Here is an 18858-nt window from a genome sequence, read left to right as displayed (position 1 = left end):
TGCACAGAGCAAAATTAAGGTTTAAGGTTACGAAGCACTCCAGCTGCAATTACTTTTGCCGTCCGTCTCCTTAAAGAAAAAGCTCTTGAAATTGTTGATGTTTGATCCATCAGATGAAATTAAATTGCATTGTGTCTGAAAATAAAATTTTGATATAAATTATGTTTTTCAAAACAGATGAATGATGCTTTGAGCATCATCACTCCTGATCTTTAGTTGTCATTCCCAGACAGTGGTGTGTGAAATTTTAAAATGTTAAATATATTATCTGATTTGTTTTTAAAAAGAAAACTTTCTTTCAAACTATGATGGTGAATGTTATGCTGTGTCTTTCCTAAATTAACAGATGTTTTTACTTAGCTATGTTACTTTCTAGTGGTATCACATATCATATAAAATAAACAAAGCAAATTAGACACTGCTTTTTTAAGGGGCACAACTGTATTTAGTGGTTATGTACATGTACAGTATGTTCCCGCTGATACTTTAAAAAAAATAGCAACAGCATGTTAGTGTTCGAGGAATATATCAGATGTATGTCAAATAGTAATCAAACATCTTTGATATACATGTAGGCCTAGCTGGTAATGCTTTGCTTCTGTTGTGTGCCTTGCACTGTAAGCCAGTAAATGGTGCTCTGAACAATGTCAAGAGTAGCAGAGAAGTATCACTGTTGCCATGGAGACATGAACATCCTTGCAGCATTTGCAAGGTGCATCCAAGCAAAGCTTATAAGGCTGTCAATTAGAGATAATTTGTTAAAATGTCCATAAAACAGAAAAATAGATTACTTATACAACCTTGCAAAGCCATTTCTCTCTCACTGAAGAGGCAACATTAATTATGAAAGACTCTGAGATTGGAGACTTGAAGTATGCCCTAGGAACCCTGAAACGTATTGTTTATTATTAATACATTCACAGTGGCGGATAATCGTAAATCTTATTATTTTATTAAATCATGTATTTAAATAGTTTATCCTTTCAAAGTGAGACATTCAAGGAATAAAAGGAAAAATGAATACAGCAATATTTTTTTACATTGAGCTCATAGTAAATGGTTTCATCTTGGTAATTATCTGCCATTGTGTACCAATCCAGTTTTTATGTAATAGAGCTAGTTGTTAAGGATTTGCTATCTTTGTTAACTCTATTCCTCAAAGAAAAAAAACTATTATGCCATATACACTATTGCAACAAGATAAGAATTTTGCATTATGGAAGTATTTAGGAAAATTGTTATTTAAACATTTAAATAGCAAATAAAATAAAACCATAATTATGCATAAACGTAACTGCTAAACTTGGCCAGATTAGTGAAAAACATCAACTAAACTAATAAGGACCTTAAGAAAGCACATGGATTTTTAATTAATTAATTAATTAATTAAAAATGTCTTTGCACCCTGTGACCAATGGCTCTGACCCAGTGGACAGCTTAAATTATTAATTTAAGAATCCTCTCATTCATGAGAAAAATATTTATCTCATATTTCATCAAGGAGACAACTTAGACTCTTGAGCATCAGTCCACAGTTCTATACGGTCGATGTGGTTGTTTCCATGGATGCATGTCTTATCAACTCTCCTAGCAAACAAGCTGTTAAACAGGGAGAGGGGCTGTTACGAAGGTAATCATCCAGAATTAATCAAAATCGAAAGATTAAGAAACACATCAATAGTTAACTGTACACATTGGCTTTTTTTCCCATGGAAAGATGTTGTATTGTGTTCGTATTGTGTTTGCTTTTGACAGTTTTTTGTAAATCAACTCAGTTCTGATTTATTATTGAAATAATTTTTTTTTTTTGTGGAAAAACTGAAATGTTAGGTTTCCTCTCTTTATTTAAAAGAAAGCCTGTCCATCCTTAAAATATCTCACTCAAATTTATGTATTTTTTAAGAGAGTGTTGGCTGACTGTAAACAGCGATGTAATTTAAATCTCCTATGGATCATGCAGTGACAAACACATAAATGTAGTTTGTGATGGCAAAGGTAATTATCATTCTCCTCAGATTAATTTCATGCAATCTCATCCAGCGATTCAATACCTCCTAATGATTCCAAGGAAATTAGAGGGCACAGGTATTACCCTCACAGTACCACTACATGAATAATTGACAGCATGCTTACAGAAAATAGTTCTTCCCCCACTGACCTTAAACACTACTTTTGGAAGAATCCATCTGACTTTTTCACCTTCCCATTAGAGACTGCCTGAGAAAACACAGACCGTAACAACAGTGGGAAGACTCGCACACCCCAGTTCTTTTGACTGTCTGCTTACATCTGAGTCACTGTTTCTGCTCTTGTTTTTGACATTTTCTACACAAAAACATTTGTCCTGAATGGATGTGTTATGAAAGCACTCACGCATGGAACTCAGATATTTATTAAACTTCAGTGTAGCTTTCAAACTAAGATTCATTGGGTGGAGCATCCGCTCTGTCATGTTTTTACTGTGCTTTTTCAAACTGCTTACCAAATGTGATGTACCTTTTTCAGCAAATACATAATATTATTGATTTAATTGTTTGTTTAAATTATTGTTGTTTTTACACTTTTTTTATTTTGGTGTTTGTTGGAATATGACCATTCAGTATGAAGGATTATTTGTAAAAACTCATTTCACAGAAAATAGAGCAATTTATTCAACGAAGTCTGCTAGTGTTCCAGTTTCCCTTTTTGTGATGTTACAGCTTGTAAAAAGCTGAATTCAGCTATTTGAGATGATGGAACAAAGGAGTCAAGACTGCGAAGCGTCCCCCAAACCCTCTTCAGAAGGCTAACAGAAGAGACAAAAGACTAACAGGCCTTCACTACATTATAGTAAAGAGTGTGAGATTGATGTACAGCAAGTGTGAAGTTTAAACTGAGATCCAGCAAGTGCAGTATACTATCTGATACTGAAAATACAGAACATATTACGAAAAAAACACGAAATAACATCTCTAGAAAAAAATAAAATGATAAATTAGCATTACCAACATTAATTAATGCTGTATTTATTGCTAGGTTCATAATGCAACAGCTAGTATTAATGTAGAAACTTATTTTAAAGTATTACAGGAATATAATTAAAAACATATTTTCCATGAAAACTTGACAGGAACATGCTGACTCTTATTTATTTAAAGATCCAGTGTGTAATTTTTTGGAGGATCTGTTGACAGAAATGCAATATAATATGCATAACTATGTCTTCAGAGGTATATAAAGACCTTACATAATGAAGTGTTATGTTTTCATTAGCTTAGAATGAGCTATTTCTATCTAGCCTACATACACCGTGGGTCTCCTTGCATAGAATTCGCCATGTTGTTTCTACAGTAGCCCTAAATGGACAAACTGCTCTACAGAGCGTGTTTTGTAAATACGTTATCTCCTTCGGCAAACAAGCGAAAACGTGATGACATCTTAGTTCTGTGTCAGCCACCGTAGTGCTTCGAAAAGGGAGGGGTGGAGTGGTTGCACTCACCACTAGATGCCTCTAAAATCTCCACATTGCTCCTTTAAATGTAAAAACCCTTCTCTCTCTTCCAGCATTATGAAACCTTGTAACTTGGTATAGTGCTTCTCATATTATATAGCACCTTCCCTATGATATATCGCTGTATTGTTTTTGAATTCTGGTCGGTTGTTTTGAAAAAAAAAAGTGTCTGCTAAATGCCTAGATAACATAATGTAAATGAATTTCAAATTATGTTTTCCAGACATTTTGGGTGTTAAACTGGGTAAACTGTCCTCAAAAAACCTTGACAATACTTGTTGGCTCGTTCACCAAACATTCACTTTATGTTATAAAAAGAAAACCTCTACATGATATTATTATCATGTAGTTAGATTACTGTGAGTGAGTTATATTCCTGCAGGTTTTATGTATATCAAGAGACCAAGCTTCAACAGAGAACAATCTCCTCACATTCTTTCTGCATTATCAGCCCACTGCAGAATATCTGTCGGCAACACAGAGCAATGAAAGCCACTCCATATCACTGCGATATTACTTCAGTCCAGTTGCATAAGCTTTGCTTTGTTTGAATAAATGATTTGCCACTATAGTCACAGGTCTGTGTCGTGGAAGATAACGGCATGCAATGAGATTTATTGAAAAACCTCAAAAGTGATTTATCAGCTCTGGTAACAGCACTTTTGTATGAGTCACTTTTTTATTGAGTAATTTTTTTAAAGTGTATTATTTCACTGAGTATCTGCATGGTCAAGTCACAGTTGTGCTGATATACAATACAGACTTGATTGTAGTTGCATATAGCATTATAGTATATCCTTTGAAAAGCATATCTTGTTTGTTTATTTATTTATTGGTGTTTCTGAACAGCTGTCGCTACTTAGAGACAGAGATTCAGCCATTGCACAACAAACAAACAAGTCTGGATGCAGATGAGATTATACAATAATAGCTTGGTTTGTTTTGTTACGCTTGTAATGCTATCTAATATCCCAACTTGCTGTCATTTGATTTATTGTATTTAAATGCACCCAATGCCTCTGGCATGGAAGATCACAAATATTATTGAAACTGTTTGCCCTAAGGAAGATGTCAAGAGGCCCGGATAGCGTGAGGGTGATGATAGGGAGATAAGAGGGGTGGCATGACAGCTGTTCGGAGTTTAACGCATGCTTCTTGATTTCTTCTTGAAATGCTGCTTCATTTCCATTTGCTCAATCCCAGATGGATTTATCTGGTCTCAGACGCTGCGCTTCCTCACCCTCTCCTGAAAGGCTGGGAGTGAGTGCGGCTGTTCCGGAGAATGGAGAGAAGATGAGTTGTTGTGGCAGAGATTCAGCTCACCCATCACATACTAGATAAATCTCAGGCAACTCCGTTTGTTAGTGCTTTGGCTGAAAGGAATCAGGTGATAGATGTCGAGTGTTCAAGCATGAATTTGGTTTGCGATCATTGCATTCTTAGATGTGGCTGTGAAGTCTCAGTCTTTGGGTTTAATCTTAAATTAGGAGCAGTAACACATGTGCTTTTAAGGTGAAACATTTACTGTGCAGCACTTGGGATTGTTTTTTTTTTTGGATATAGTATCGAGGAAAGTATCGAAGAAAGTACCGAGGTAAACGAGGTATTAGCATCTAATATCTCTGCCTTCATAATTGTTTGTATCCCACCTGTCAACAGAAAGCAATGCTTTCACAATGCATGTGTTAGTGTTGTTTGCAATACTGCAATGATTAAATGCAATACAAAACTGTTATGTGTACAAACCATTTTCCAAATGTGTTTCCTCTGTCAAATGTGTTCGTGTCATGTTTAATGATGTTAATATTGTGTACACAGGTCACAGGCAGTTTTGAATGGTAATTGTATTTATGCAGAATACATAAAATTATATCCTCATATTCCATTTATGATTGTCATGTTTACTGTTTTCACTCAGGTGTCATAAGCCAACTCTAATATTCAATAATTTAATTATCCAAGATAATAATAAATGCTGAAAAAGTATTGAGAAAAGCATACAAACCCACAATAGGCGTTTATCATTTTTAATAAAAGGCAAACTATTGTAAATGCATACAGCACTGTTAAAAAAATCATAGATTTCAGCTGCCTTCAATTCTTAAAGAGTACATAATGTCTCGGTTACGACTGTGACCTCCATTCCCTGATGGAGAGAATGAGACGTTGTGTTGAGAGACAGACTGGGGTTTGATCTTGGGAACCTATCATCTCCGAGAGGAATTTAAAAATGCCAATGGGCTTGGCGAATGGCACACGCACGCCAATCCCCGCCCCCTGCATACGGGTATAAAAGGAAGATGGCGGCGGCCATTCACTCATCTTTTGGGCTGAGGAACCTGAGAGGCATCTCCCAGTCGCTGCAGCGGGTCGGCGAAGCGTTGTAGCATGAAGACACATCAGGGAATGGAGGTTACAGTCGTAACCAAGACGTTCCCCTTCAGTCGGTCTCTCGACGTTGTGTTGAGAGACAGACTGGGGACCTATCTCTGCACACCATGGCGCTGAGCCATATCACAACCTCCAGCGGAGCGACACTGACTGGACTAGCGAGTCACAAGTGAGCGCTACTGCGAGACGTAATCTTCCAGTGTGATCAGTACTTAGTAGCATACCCTGAGAAGCTCGTACCGACGGTCATCACGGACGGTGGCGTTCGTCTCTATTAGCGAGACACCGCCCGGTGCCGTAAGGAACACTGGGGAAACACTGCTCTCCTCGTTAAAGAGTGTGTTACGGAGGCCACATCCTACCACAAGGGGAGGTTACATGTGGAGACACCAACATGGTCTCACCAGTGGGGAGAACAATCATGCGAGAAAATTGTGCCAGCCCGAGTAGGGGGGGCAGAACCCAGGTGGGGTAACCCACTGGAGGGGAGGGCACAGGTACACTGACAGGGGAACCAAGAGTGAGGAATCAACATACGGGACAACCCCGTAGGGGAGTCACTACATATGGGGCAACAGTCCGAGTATAGGGGTCCACCTGAGTAGGGGTGACTCTACCAGTACTGAACTTGGTTCCAACAGACTGCTCCGCCCAGTCTGTTACCACAATTGCCAATGCTTAGTGATGGATGTAATGCCTGTACTTCACCCTAAGGGGGGAAGTAGGGAGGCTGAAATAGCATGCTAGACTCTCCTGGAGAGGGGAGAAGGCGCTTTCGCGGGCGTATGCCCAACCCAGTTGCCGATCTTACACGCCGGCAGCGTGTAAGACATGGGCTGACACTGGTTCCACGCGGAGGTTGTAAAACCTCGCAAAGGTACCCGCAGCACTACATATGTCTGCCAGAGAGGCGCCCTGAGCCAGTGCCCACGAGGAGGCCATACCCCGTGTGGAGTGGGCTCTCACTGCAAGCGGGCACAGGCGATCTTGGGACTGGTATGCCAAAGTAATGGCATCCACAATCCAGTGCGCCAATCTCTGTTTGGAGACAGCCCTCCCCTTGTGCTGTCCCCCGAAACAGACAAAGAGCTGCTCAGAGCTTCTAAGGCTCTGCGTGCGGTCCAAGTAGAGGCGCAGTGCACGTTCTGGACACAACACGTTGGAGGTTGGGTCTTCCTCCCCAGAGGGGAGCGCCTGCAGGTTCACCACCTGGTCCCGAAAGGAAGTGGTGGGAACCTTGGGCACGTAACCTGGCCGGGGTCTCAGGATAACGTGAGAGCTACCGGGCCCGATTTCTAGGCACCCATGGGACACGGAGAATGCCTGGATGTCCCCCACCCTCTTGAAAGAAGCGAGCGCCATCAAGAGTGCAGTCTTTATCATCAGATGAGAAACACTGGCATCTCTGAGGGTCTCGAAAGGGGCCGTACAAAGGCCCTGAAGGACCAAATTAAGGTCCCAAGAGGGTACAGAGCACGGTCGAGGTGGATTCACCCTTCTCGCGCCCCTAAGGAACCTGGTGACCAGGTCATGTTGGCCAAGAGACTTACCCTCCACGAGATTGTGATGAGCGGAAATAGCGGCTACATACACTTTCAAAGTAGATGGGGAGAGGTTACTCTCGAGTCTCTCCTGTAGGAAGGCCAACGCTGACCCGATCGGGCAATTCCGTGGATTTTCCCCACGGGAAGAACACCAAGACGAAAAGAGACGCCACTTATAAGCATATAAACGCCTAGTGGCGGGGGCTCTAGCCTGCAGGACGGTCTCTCTGACTGCCGGCGGCAAGCCACTCAAGGTCTCTTCGTCCCGTCCAGGGGGCAGACATGGAGATTCCAGAGGCCTGGCTTGGGGTGCCACACCGTGCCTTCCCCTGCGACAGAAGGTCCTCCGTCAGGAGAATCGGCCAGGGGGAACTGTCATCAGATCCATCAGGTCTGAGAACCAAGTCTGGTTGGGCCAGTAAGGCGCAACTAACAGTACTTGATGTCCCTCTTCCCTGACCTTGCACAGGACCTGTGCAAGGAGGCTCACTGGGGGGAAGGCGTACTTCCGCTTGTCCAGCGGCAAGCTGTGTGCTAAGGCATCCGTGCCGAGGGTCCCTCAGTCAGGGCAATGGGTGGAGTCCGGGGAGGCAAACAGGTCCTCCTGCGCCTGTCCGAACCGCTCCCATATGAGCCGGACTGCGCGGGGATGGAGTCGCCATTCTCCGTGGGTGTCCCCTGACGAGAGAGCACATCGGCTGTCTGGTTCAGGTCGCTGGGATGAAAGTGGCTCGCAGGGCGAGTCGTGACATCTGCCGTGAGCGTCTGTTGTGACCACGACGCGCCTCGAAACCTGCCCGAGTGGAACCCCCGCTCGGAGAAAGGTCAGGTTTGACCAAGGGGTGAGGGTGCGAAGACCCTGGGGCATTACCGTAATACGCCGGTGTGCCACGCCGTCCAGGGAACCCGACTCTGAAGCCAGTGCTGAAACGGCCGCATGTGCATCAACCCGGGAGGGATTACCCATGTCGAGGACGCTATGTGCCCCAGGAGCCTCTGCAAATGTTTCAGCGGGACCGCTGGAGTCCGCCTGACAAGTTTCAGACAGTTCAGCACCGACTGCGCACGCTCGTTGGTGAGACACGCTGACATACGGACAGAGTCTAGTTCCATACCGAGATAAGAGGAGCTCTGAGCTGGGGAGAGCTTGCTCTTTTCTCGGTTGACCCGTAGGCCCAGACGGTCTAGGTGCTGGAGCACAAGGTCCCTGTGCATACACAACACATCTCACGAGTGTGCCAAGATAAGCCAGTCATCGAGATAGTTGAGTATCCTCAAGCCTTGCTCCCTGAGGGGAGCTAAGGCAGCCTCTACTAGTTTGGTAAAAACCCGAGGAGACAGGGCCAGACCGAAGGGCAGGACTTTGTACTGATACACTCTTCCCTCGAATGCGAACCGCAGGAACGGTCGGTGCCGAGAGAGGATGGAGACGTGAAAGTATGCGTCCTTCAGGTCGATTGCCACGAACCAATCTTGGTGACGAACTGAGCCCAAGATGCGCTTCTGCGTCAGCATCCTGAACGGTAGCTTGTGTAAGTGCTTTTTCAGGAGGCGCAGATCCAGAATGGGGCGCAGCCCCCCAACTATTTTTGGGCACTATGAAGTACGGGCTGTAAAACCTGGAAGACATCTTGGTCAGAGGGACGGGTTCGATCGCACCTTTCGCCAGAAGGGCGGCAACCTCGGCCCGAAGCACAGGAGCATTCTCCCCTCGAACAGAGGTATGGAGAATGCCCTGAAACTTGGGTGGGCACCTGGCGAACTGGATCGCATAAACAAGACGGATCGTCCTCTCTAGCCAGCATGACGGGCTGGTGCACTCTTGCCAAGCGCCCAAGACCGTGACAGCAGAACCAGAGCATCATATCGAAAGCCAACAGGCTCCCAATTCGTGTGCTTTTTACCCAGAGCCCGAGGTCTTTAGAAGAGCGAGCATCATGCTTTTATTGAAAGTTACGGCTCTCTGTGGTGTATGATACAGAACTTGTTGCCACACTACGTAAAAAGTTTTAAAAACACATGAAAGCAGATGGAAGCAAACTGCGACGTGTCATATGGATGCGCTGTGTTTAGGCTCTCACTAAATCCTTGGTGTTTCGAGTCTGAAGTCATCACGCAACCGTGTTTTTAGGCAATTTGAACAATTATGGGTAGTTTAGATGGTTAGAGTAAGGTTAGGGTTAGGGTAAAGGTTTCGTAAGACTTGAAACACCAAGGATTTAATCAAAACCAACAAGCCACGCCCACGGATCTGACTCGAAACACCAAGGATTTAGTAAGAGCCCTGTGTTTAGCTCCTCATTTCCGTTTGAGCAGTCTTTGTCGCACATGAAGTCCTACGAACCGAACTATAAAAAGCTATTAGCCAGACGCTAGTTATGTTCGCTTTTATGAGGTGTTATGAGGTTGCGTAGACCGATCGGCGTATGACATCAAAGTGCTGCGAGAGCAGAGATCCGTGTGCTTTCGAAACGTGGTACTCTGATGTCAGACATTCGCCGATCATGCAGCATTTCAAGAAGTCGAACATTGCAATGCAAAGTCAGAAGACACATACAGTGAGGGAAATAAGTATTTGATCCCCTGCTGATTTTGTAAGTTTGCCTACTTACAAACAAATGAAGGGTCTATAATTTTTATGGTGGGTTTATTTTAACTGATAGACACAGAATATTAAAAAAAATCAGGGGAAAAAAAAGTTATATAAAGGTTATAAATTGATTTGCATTTCAGTCATAAAACATAGCAAAACATAACTTTGTACTTTGTGGAGAAACCCTTGTTGGCAAGCACAGAGGTCAGACATTTCTGATAGTTGGTCACCAGGTTTGCACATGTGTCCGGATACATTTAGTCCACTCCTCTGTCAATCTTTAAGGTTTCTTGGCTGTCGTTCAGCAAATTGGAGTTTTAGCCTCCTTCACAGAGGTTCTATAGGACTAGGGTCTAGAGACTGGCTAGGGCATTTAATGTGCTTCTCCTTAAGCCACTATTTGGTTGTCTTGGCAATATGTTTTGCGTCTTTGTCATGTTAAAGGCTCATCCATGACCCATCTTCAGTGACCTAGTTAAGGGGAGGAGGTTCTCGTCCAAGATTTTACGGTACATGGGCCCGTCCCTCAGCCCCTCAATGCGGTGAAGTCATCCTGTATACCTGTAGCAGAGAAAAAGCCCTAAAGCAGAATGTTTCCAACACTGTGCTTCTCTGTAGACATGATGTTCTTGGGCTCATAGTCAGCATTTCTCTCCCTCCAAACACAGGAGTCCATTTTGGTCTCACAGCAGTGCCAGCACTTTCGCCAAAGCCTTTTCTGAATCATTTTTATGTTCATTGTCAAACTTAAGACGAGCCAGGCGGGCCTTCTTGGGCAGGAGGACCTTGCGGGTGCTTCAGGATTTCAGTCTACTGTGGCATAGCGTGTTACCAATGTGTTACCAATGTTTTGCTTGCTAACTGTGTTCCCAACTGTCTTGAAATCATTAACAGGCTTCTTCCGTGTAGTTCTGGGCTGATCTTTAACATTTCTCATGATCATCTTTACCCCATAGGGGAAATATTGCAGGGAGCTCCAGAACAAGGGCATTTGATAGTTATTTTGTATATCTTCTATTTCCAAATAATCACACCAACAGTTGTCTCCTTCTCACCAAGCTTCTGTCTGTAGCCTATTCAAGGTTTGTGCAGGTCTCCAATCTTGTCGCTGACATCCTTTAAAACCTATTTGGTCTGGACCATGGTGGTGGAGAGGTTGAATGGAAGATACAGATTCTGTTGGCAGGCATCTTTTATATACATAACAAGCTGATTTAGGAGTACTTTCTTAAAGTGACAGGACTAATCTGTGGTCCATATAGGCACATAACCAATCTGTGGAGCCAGAATTCTTGCTAGTGTCACGGTCCCACCGTCTTGTTTATGAAATTCTAGTCGTGTGGTGGGATCGGGGCAGAGTTCTTGGGTTTTATGTGGGAAGACCATGAGATGTTTATGCCTCTCATGTGTTTTTCCAGTGTCTCGTCTCTGTTCCCGCCATCTCGTTTCCTCGTTATCCTTCCCTAAGTGTTTAATGTACCACACCTGCCCCATGTCGTTATCCCTCGTTTGTGTTCCTATATTTACCCTCATGTTTCTTTGTCCTGTGCTCGTGTATTGTGTATGTGTTTGGTGCCTGTACTGTGTGTTCCTGTATCGTGGTCGTGCTCTTGCCCGTGTTCCTGTTCCTGTTCGTGTTTTGTGAGTTTTGTGAGTTTTGTGCCTCGTATGATTTAAGACGTTTGGTCGTGTCTTTGTGTGTAGTTTATTTGTCTTGTTTTCATTTTGCCCCCTCGTGGGAAGTCTCTTGTTTTAGTTATAACTCTTAGTTTTGTTTTTCCCCCATCGAGGGTGTTTTGTGTTGTGTTTGTGAATAAAGTCTTTTGTTAACCCCTTCACTGCCTGCCTGCGCTTGGGTTCTCTCTTCCACCACGCTCTGGTCGTGACAGAATACACGAGCCCATACGAACCCAGTAGGCAGCATGGGCACGAGACGGTCCCACTAGGCTCGCCTCCTCTGCGGCATTCGTCAGGGGAACGATGACATCGAGGACTATCTATATAGGTTCCTGGATGCCGCAGAGGAGGATGTCTTCGGGGAGGAGGAGGTGGCGGTGCTTTTTAACGCCGGTCTCAGGGCTGTCACGGGCGGAGATGCGGTCATTGAGACCGCTGGACTTCGATGTCGTGTGGCAGTACGTCATAAACCGACCGGAGTCCAGGGTCTCAACACGTCACTATCACCCATCTCCGCTGGCCGCCATACAGGAGGGTCAGACCCTGCAGATCGGGGTTTTAGGCATTGCCACACCGCTCTCCTCAACCCCTGCAGCTTCCCCACCAGTCAGCCTACGAGGTAGGCGAGGAAGGAGGGAGTCCTGGGGTACTACCTCCGAGGAGTCCCAGCCGGAGCCAGCCGTGCCGTTTACCTCCTTCCATCACCCGACCACCTGCCGGGTGGCTAGGCGTAAGAAGAAGAGGCAACGGCGGGCAGCGTGGTCTCCTTCCCGGCCGGTGCAGCCGGCATCCAGTCCGGTGCAGCCGGCATCCAGTCCGGTGCAGCCGGCGTCCAGTCCGGTGCAGCCGGCGTCCAGTCCGGTGCAGCCGGCGTCCAGTCCGGTGCAGCCGGCCTCCAGTCCGGTGCAGCCGGCGTCCAGTCCGGTGCAGCCGGCGTCCAGTCCGGTGCAGCCGGCGTCCAGTCCGGTCCAGCCGGCGTCCAGTCCGGTGCAGCCGGCGTCTAGTCCAGTGTCTAGTCCTGTGTCCAGTCTTGTGTCTAGTCCTGTGTCTAGTCCTGTGTCTAGTCTTGTGTCCAGTCTTGTGTCCAGTCTTGTGTCCAGTCTTGTGTCCAGTCCTGTGTCCAGTCCGGTGATCCAGCCGGCGTCCAGTCCGGTGATCCAGCCGGCGTCCAGTCCGGTGATCCAGCCGGCGTCCAGTCCGGTGATCCAGCCGGCGTCCAGTCNGGGTTTATTTTAACTGATAGACACAGAATATTAAAAAAAATCAGGGGAAAAAAATGTTATATAAAGGTTATAAATTGATTTGCATTTCAGTCAGTGAAATAAGTATTTGATCCCCAAGCAAAACATAACTTTGTACTTTGTGGAGAAACCCTTGTTGGCAAGCACAGAGGTCAGACATTTCTGATAGTTGGTCACCAGGTTTGCACATGTGTCCGGATACATTTAGTCCACTCCTCTGTCAATCTTTAAGGTTTCTTGGCTGTCGCTCAGCAAATTGGAGTTTTAGCCTCCTTCACAGAGGTTCTATAGGACTAGGGTCTAGAGACTGGCTAGGACATTTAATGTGCTTCTCCTTAAGCCACTATTTGGTTGTCTTGGCAATATGTTTTGCGTCTTTGTCATGTTAAAGGCTCATCCATGACCCATCTTCAGTGACCTAGTTAAGGGGAGGAGGTTCTCGTCCAAGATTTTACGGTACATGGGCCCGTCCCTCAGCCCCTCAATGCGGTGAAGTCATCCTGTATACCTGTAGCAGAGAAAAAGCCCTAAAGCAGAATGTTTCCAACACTGTGCTTCTCTGTAGACATGATGTTCTTGGGCTCATAGTCAGCATTTCTCTCCCTCCAAACACAGGAGTCCATTTTGGTCTCACAGCAGTGCCAGCACTTTCGCCAAAGCCTTTTCTGAATCATTTTTATGTTCATTGTCAAACTTAAGACGAGCCAGGCGGGCCTTCTTGGGCAGGAGGACCTTGCGGGTGCTTCAGGATTTCAGTCTACTGTGGCATAGCGTGTTACCAATGTGTTACCAATGTTTTGCTTGCTAACTGTGTTCCCAACTGTCTTGAAATCATTAACAGGCTTCTTCCGTGTAGTTCTGGGCTGATCTTTAACATTTCTCATGATCATCTTTACCCCATTGGGGAAATATTGCAGGGAGCTCCAGAACAAGGGCATTTGATAGTTATTTTGTATATCTTCTATTTCCAAATAATCACACCAACAGTTGTCTCCTTCTCACCAAGCTTCTGTCTGTAGCCTATTCAAGGTTTGTGCAGGTCTCCAATCTTGTCGCTGACATCCTTTAAAACCTATTTGGTCTGGACCATGGTGTTGGAGAGGTTGAACTGGAAGATACAGATTCTGTTGGCAGGCATCTTTTATATACATAACAAGCTGATTTAGGAGTACTTTCTTAAAGTGACAGGACTAATCTGTGGTCCATATAGGCACATAACCAATCTGTGGAGCCAGAATTCTTGCTAGTTGGTAGGGGATCAAATACTTATTTCACTGACTGAAATGCAAATCAATTTATAACCTTTATATAACATTTTTTTCCCCTGATTTTTTTAAATATTCTGTGTCTATCAGTTAAAATAAACCCACCATAAAAATTATAGACCCTTCATTTGTTTGTAAGTAGGCAAACTTACAAAATCAGCAGGGGATCAAATACTTATTTCCCTGACTGTATGCAGTATTTTGTGAGTATCAGTACTATGAACGTGCACTTTTTAAAATTGTTATATGTTAGATATAATGAAGTTTAATTGAATGGAGGCCTAATGTAAACGTGTAAATTGTTTATAAATCATGGAATATTTTTTTAGAGGCCCAGATGTATGCACTCTTTTCGTTTGTTTCACTGTTTTTGCCTTGTCTGTGGCAAAGAACAATTGATCCCCACAGGGACCATAAGTGAGACTGTGGACATAAATCAAGTTATTATTATTGAAGACATTGAAAGATGTTATAGATTTTGCAATGGCTCTTTTGCAAAAATAAATTAACCAAAACTGGAAAATTGTCTCTTTGGTTAAAAAAGGTTCCCGACCCCTGGTTTATGGAGTGTCCGACAACAAGTTTATGTACGTACGTAGAAGGTGTAAAAACACAATTATTTCGTAATAATAGGCAGTTATTCTTACCTTACTTCTTGACTGACTTTCAAATGATTCGTTCCGCGATTCATCTGTCTAATCCCCTCCTTTCCGCTAGCCTAGTCTGATGTGATTGGTCAGGTGGTCTAGTCTGCTGTGATTGGTCTACCGCGAATGAGGCTCACAAGCTACAGTGTTTGGGGGAGAAGAGTGAAGAAAAACCAAGCAAAACGTAGGCGGGGACTATATGTAGTGACGTAAATCCGCGGCGGTTCGCGAATCGGACTAGGGACGACTCATTTGTGTGATTCAGAGTCAACTCCCTTTTTTCCAAGCCAATAACTTTGTTGTTCATTCACCTTCAGATTTACAACTTGGCAGACTGCTTACTTTCAAACACGGCAACATTACACACTGCATGAAATGTAATTTTCATGATCTCATGTTATGTACTCTTTAAGTTAAATCAAATTAGCTTTATGAGTCAATTGGACTTAATTACATTGAACTAACAAATATACAACATACAACTAGATTTTTGAAGTCAGTTCAATGTAATTTAAGTTTAATTGACTCATAAAGCTAATTTGATTTAACTTAAAAATTAAATAAAGATTTTTAGTGTTTTAAGTTGTTTTTTACAGCGAGTTTGTGTAATAAAAAAAGGAGGCAGATAAATAAACAGTTTTCATCAAGAGCATTTCAATTTCAGACAAACACACACAAAAATAACATGATGTTACAGTTTAGATTGGTTGATTAAATGCTTACTAGCACATCAATGGTAACCTAACTAATTTTCACAAAAATCTTAAAGGTTTTTCTAAAAGGGTATCTGTGGTTTGACATGTGTCCAGCAGTTATTTATTTATAGAACTGTGATATTGGTTTTGTTACGCATTTCATGTCCAGGCACACTACTAACAGGTGATATACAGAATGGACAAATAACCTTTTAATTTTATTGCTATAAAATATTGTGTAAGACTTTATTATTTTGGTGATTCCCAACATTCTAGGTTTTGTTTGTATAGTAAAAATTCAATAATAAAGGATTAATAGGTTATCAAACGAGCCGTTCACTTATCAAAGTGACAGCTATGCCCTAAGGTAGAGATAGTTATTAATGTCACATCACGAAATGTAAGGTATCTAAACAGAACAAGAGGCAATAAAGAGCGAGATGTCATTAATGTTAAACATTTGGAGTTGATGTTACATAATGTAAACAGTTAAAGTAAGTAAAGAAAGTACTAATTATTATTATTATCATCATTAACAACAAAAACAACATTCGTGTTAATATTATTAATATTAATTAGTATAACAAATTATTTTGAATTAGCCACAATTTTACTTATTAGTGTTTCTTTTATTATTGATTCTCTTGTGTTGTGCGGAAACTATAAAAAATCTCCATGCAGAAGAAAAATGAAGAAATAGGAAACTGTAATATTTTTAATCACAATTCTAGAATAATAAATGAATATGATGAATAATTGTTGTGATAAATTAATGTATTTCAGCTTGACTGAAAGCTTTATCTGTGGATGTCAGACTGGTGTTTGGTTAATTCAAAGTGTTTAGATACATTGGGCAGCTAACTGGAAGGCAAGAGGCTTATAGAGATAGGAGGATTGCCCTAAAAGGCTTGTCCTTTAATTCTAACAACTTCCAATTGAATTTGGCAATGCGATCCAGTAGTACAATGCATACAGCATTATCAATTTAAGCAAAATAAATGATAAAGTCAGGAATTGCCCCTGCATTGGCACTGATGTACGACCTGCCTTTTATCTTATCTGTATGTCTGGATTCATATATGGTGACTACAACACCTAGATTACATTTACAAGCAAATAAAATAAGTTTATTAATTGCAGATCAAACAAGAATTCTTAAGAGAATGAGGCTGTCTTCTGAGCATTACAAATGTTTCTCCCAATGTTTTATCATTGAGCTGCACTGTGGCTCTCCCACAAGGGGGAGACAGTCAAAACTGTCACTGCCAAGCTGTATGGGAGTGGGGGTCTTTTATTGGACTGTTTTTTCTGATGTGATAAATAAATGTTTACTTTATTTTTGAATCTGGCATGTTGCAACAGTCTTGAAATGGTTTTCTGGTAGTCACCTGTCCTAGAACTAACAAAAAAACAGAACTGGGCATTGAGGGGTGTTTTTCCCCAAATCACATTAGAGTGGCGTATGCAAGTCATGAATCAAGTTGTCTAAAGATGGACCTTTAAAAGTCCTGCTGTATTTTTTTATATCCAGGCTACCCTAATGATACCCTCAACATACCATCAAAGAAAACCCTGTTTCACATCCAACACTTTAAATGACCATGGCTGCGTTTCCCGAAACCTTCTTAACGCTACGTCATTCTTAAGTACCTTAAACTGTACCTTATCATTAATACGTGTTTCCCGAAACCTTCTTAGTTAAGTATAACTATGATTTGATAAATTAATGTCTCATTCTTAAGGTTCACAATAACGTCACAAAACAATGTTGTGAAGCAGTAATTTTCCATTGTCTATGTTGGTATAATAACACCTGCTCAAGGTGTTTCTAGTTAGACGAAGTCGGACAAAGTTAGACGGAGATAGAGTGAACTCTAGACAGAGTACTACAGAGTTAGAATGGGCATCTGAATGCAACTATGATTTTCTCTCTACAATAAACTTTGGTCATTTTATTATAACGTCACTTCGTCTCCTCCCTGCTGTTGTTCCCCTCTGGTATCCAAGTGTGCAGGATAGTTAGATCTATCAGTTGGCGTATGAATAAGATGGAACAACACGGTATCATTTTGGATCAATAACACGAATCTATCAGATCTATCATGGATAACTAAAGGATTTATGTAGTTAAAGTGTATGCTTCGCGGAGAAATTCACAGAGAAAAAAATTTACTCAAAGATTTTTATTGATTTCATAAAAAGGTACACAGGTGTACAGAGGTACAAATGGCAAAAGTAATGACAGTTAAAGTTAAAGTGGTGAAAAAGATAAAAGACAATATGCTTTCCTATTTCTACAGTAATCCTTTTTTTGTCAAATAAGTTTTATTCAACCATAAAATAATCATAGGCCTGCAATAATCCAGGAATACTTTTCTTAAAGAAATCTGGAAAAAAGCCCTCCTGTAAATTTAACCCACCCCTCTCTGTTCAATCATATAGGGACAAAATTAACACAAATCTTTCACTGAATACAAAACTTAATTCCATTTATTCCTCGTTCCCGGCATCTTTTTGTTAGTTAAATACCAGGAATACTCGCAAAATAGATGTTTAAGAATCCTATACTTGCACATTTCGTTTTTAACTGTTTGTACTGGTTAAAGAGTAAATCCTGAAAATGAGAGGATGTGTATAGTAAGCACTTTTATTCAATGAGACCTTGATGTTCTAGAATGAAAATGAGATTTTTCATGATGGCATATAAGTGGCGTGCCTTAATTCATAATGAATACAACCAGATAATTGAGATATGAAGGGCTATTTATATGAGCTTTTCAAGAAGACCATTGCGTTAGCTTTTGATGTTTTTCTGACTGTGCTTGCTTCGAAAAATTGATTCAGGTTCTAGAGCTGAGCAACTTTCCAATATGCCGCATATTTACCTGTGAGGAATATGAAAATCGTTGATGTGCTTCCTTTTTTTGTGGTCACTCACACTCCCTAGTAGACACACATACAAACCCACATGCACACACAAAAACCACAGATGACTCACTTTTCCATCAGTTGCCATGGACACCCAGCTTTTCCCCAGCTTGAAAGCACAATACAATTACGAGGCTCTAATTATCTGACATACAACTTTCCCCTCCCCTCGAGAAACAAAAAATGGATCTTAATATCCTCTCTTGTGTTTGAAGTAATCAAGGTTGCTTGAATAGGAGTTGGTAAGAGCTGGTGTTCCTCTGGTGTGATATTGCTAAACACAATATAACAATTATATTTAAGTGTTATTGTTAACCAGGTGTTACTGCTACTGTTGAGTTTTATCATGATTTATGAGCAGTGTTTCAAAATCTCTTTACAAAAAAA

The sequence above is a fragment of the Triplophysa rosa genome, linkage group LG9 (genome assembly GCF_024868665.1).
Source record: "Triplophysa rosa linkage group LG9, Trosa_1v2, whole genome shotgun sequence".
Classification (NCBI taxonomy): Eukaryota; Metazoa; Chordata; class Actinopteri; order Cypriniformes; family Nemacheilidae; genus Triplophysa; species Triplophysa rosa.
Note: the sequence above shows the minus strand (reverse complement) of the source record.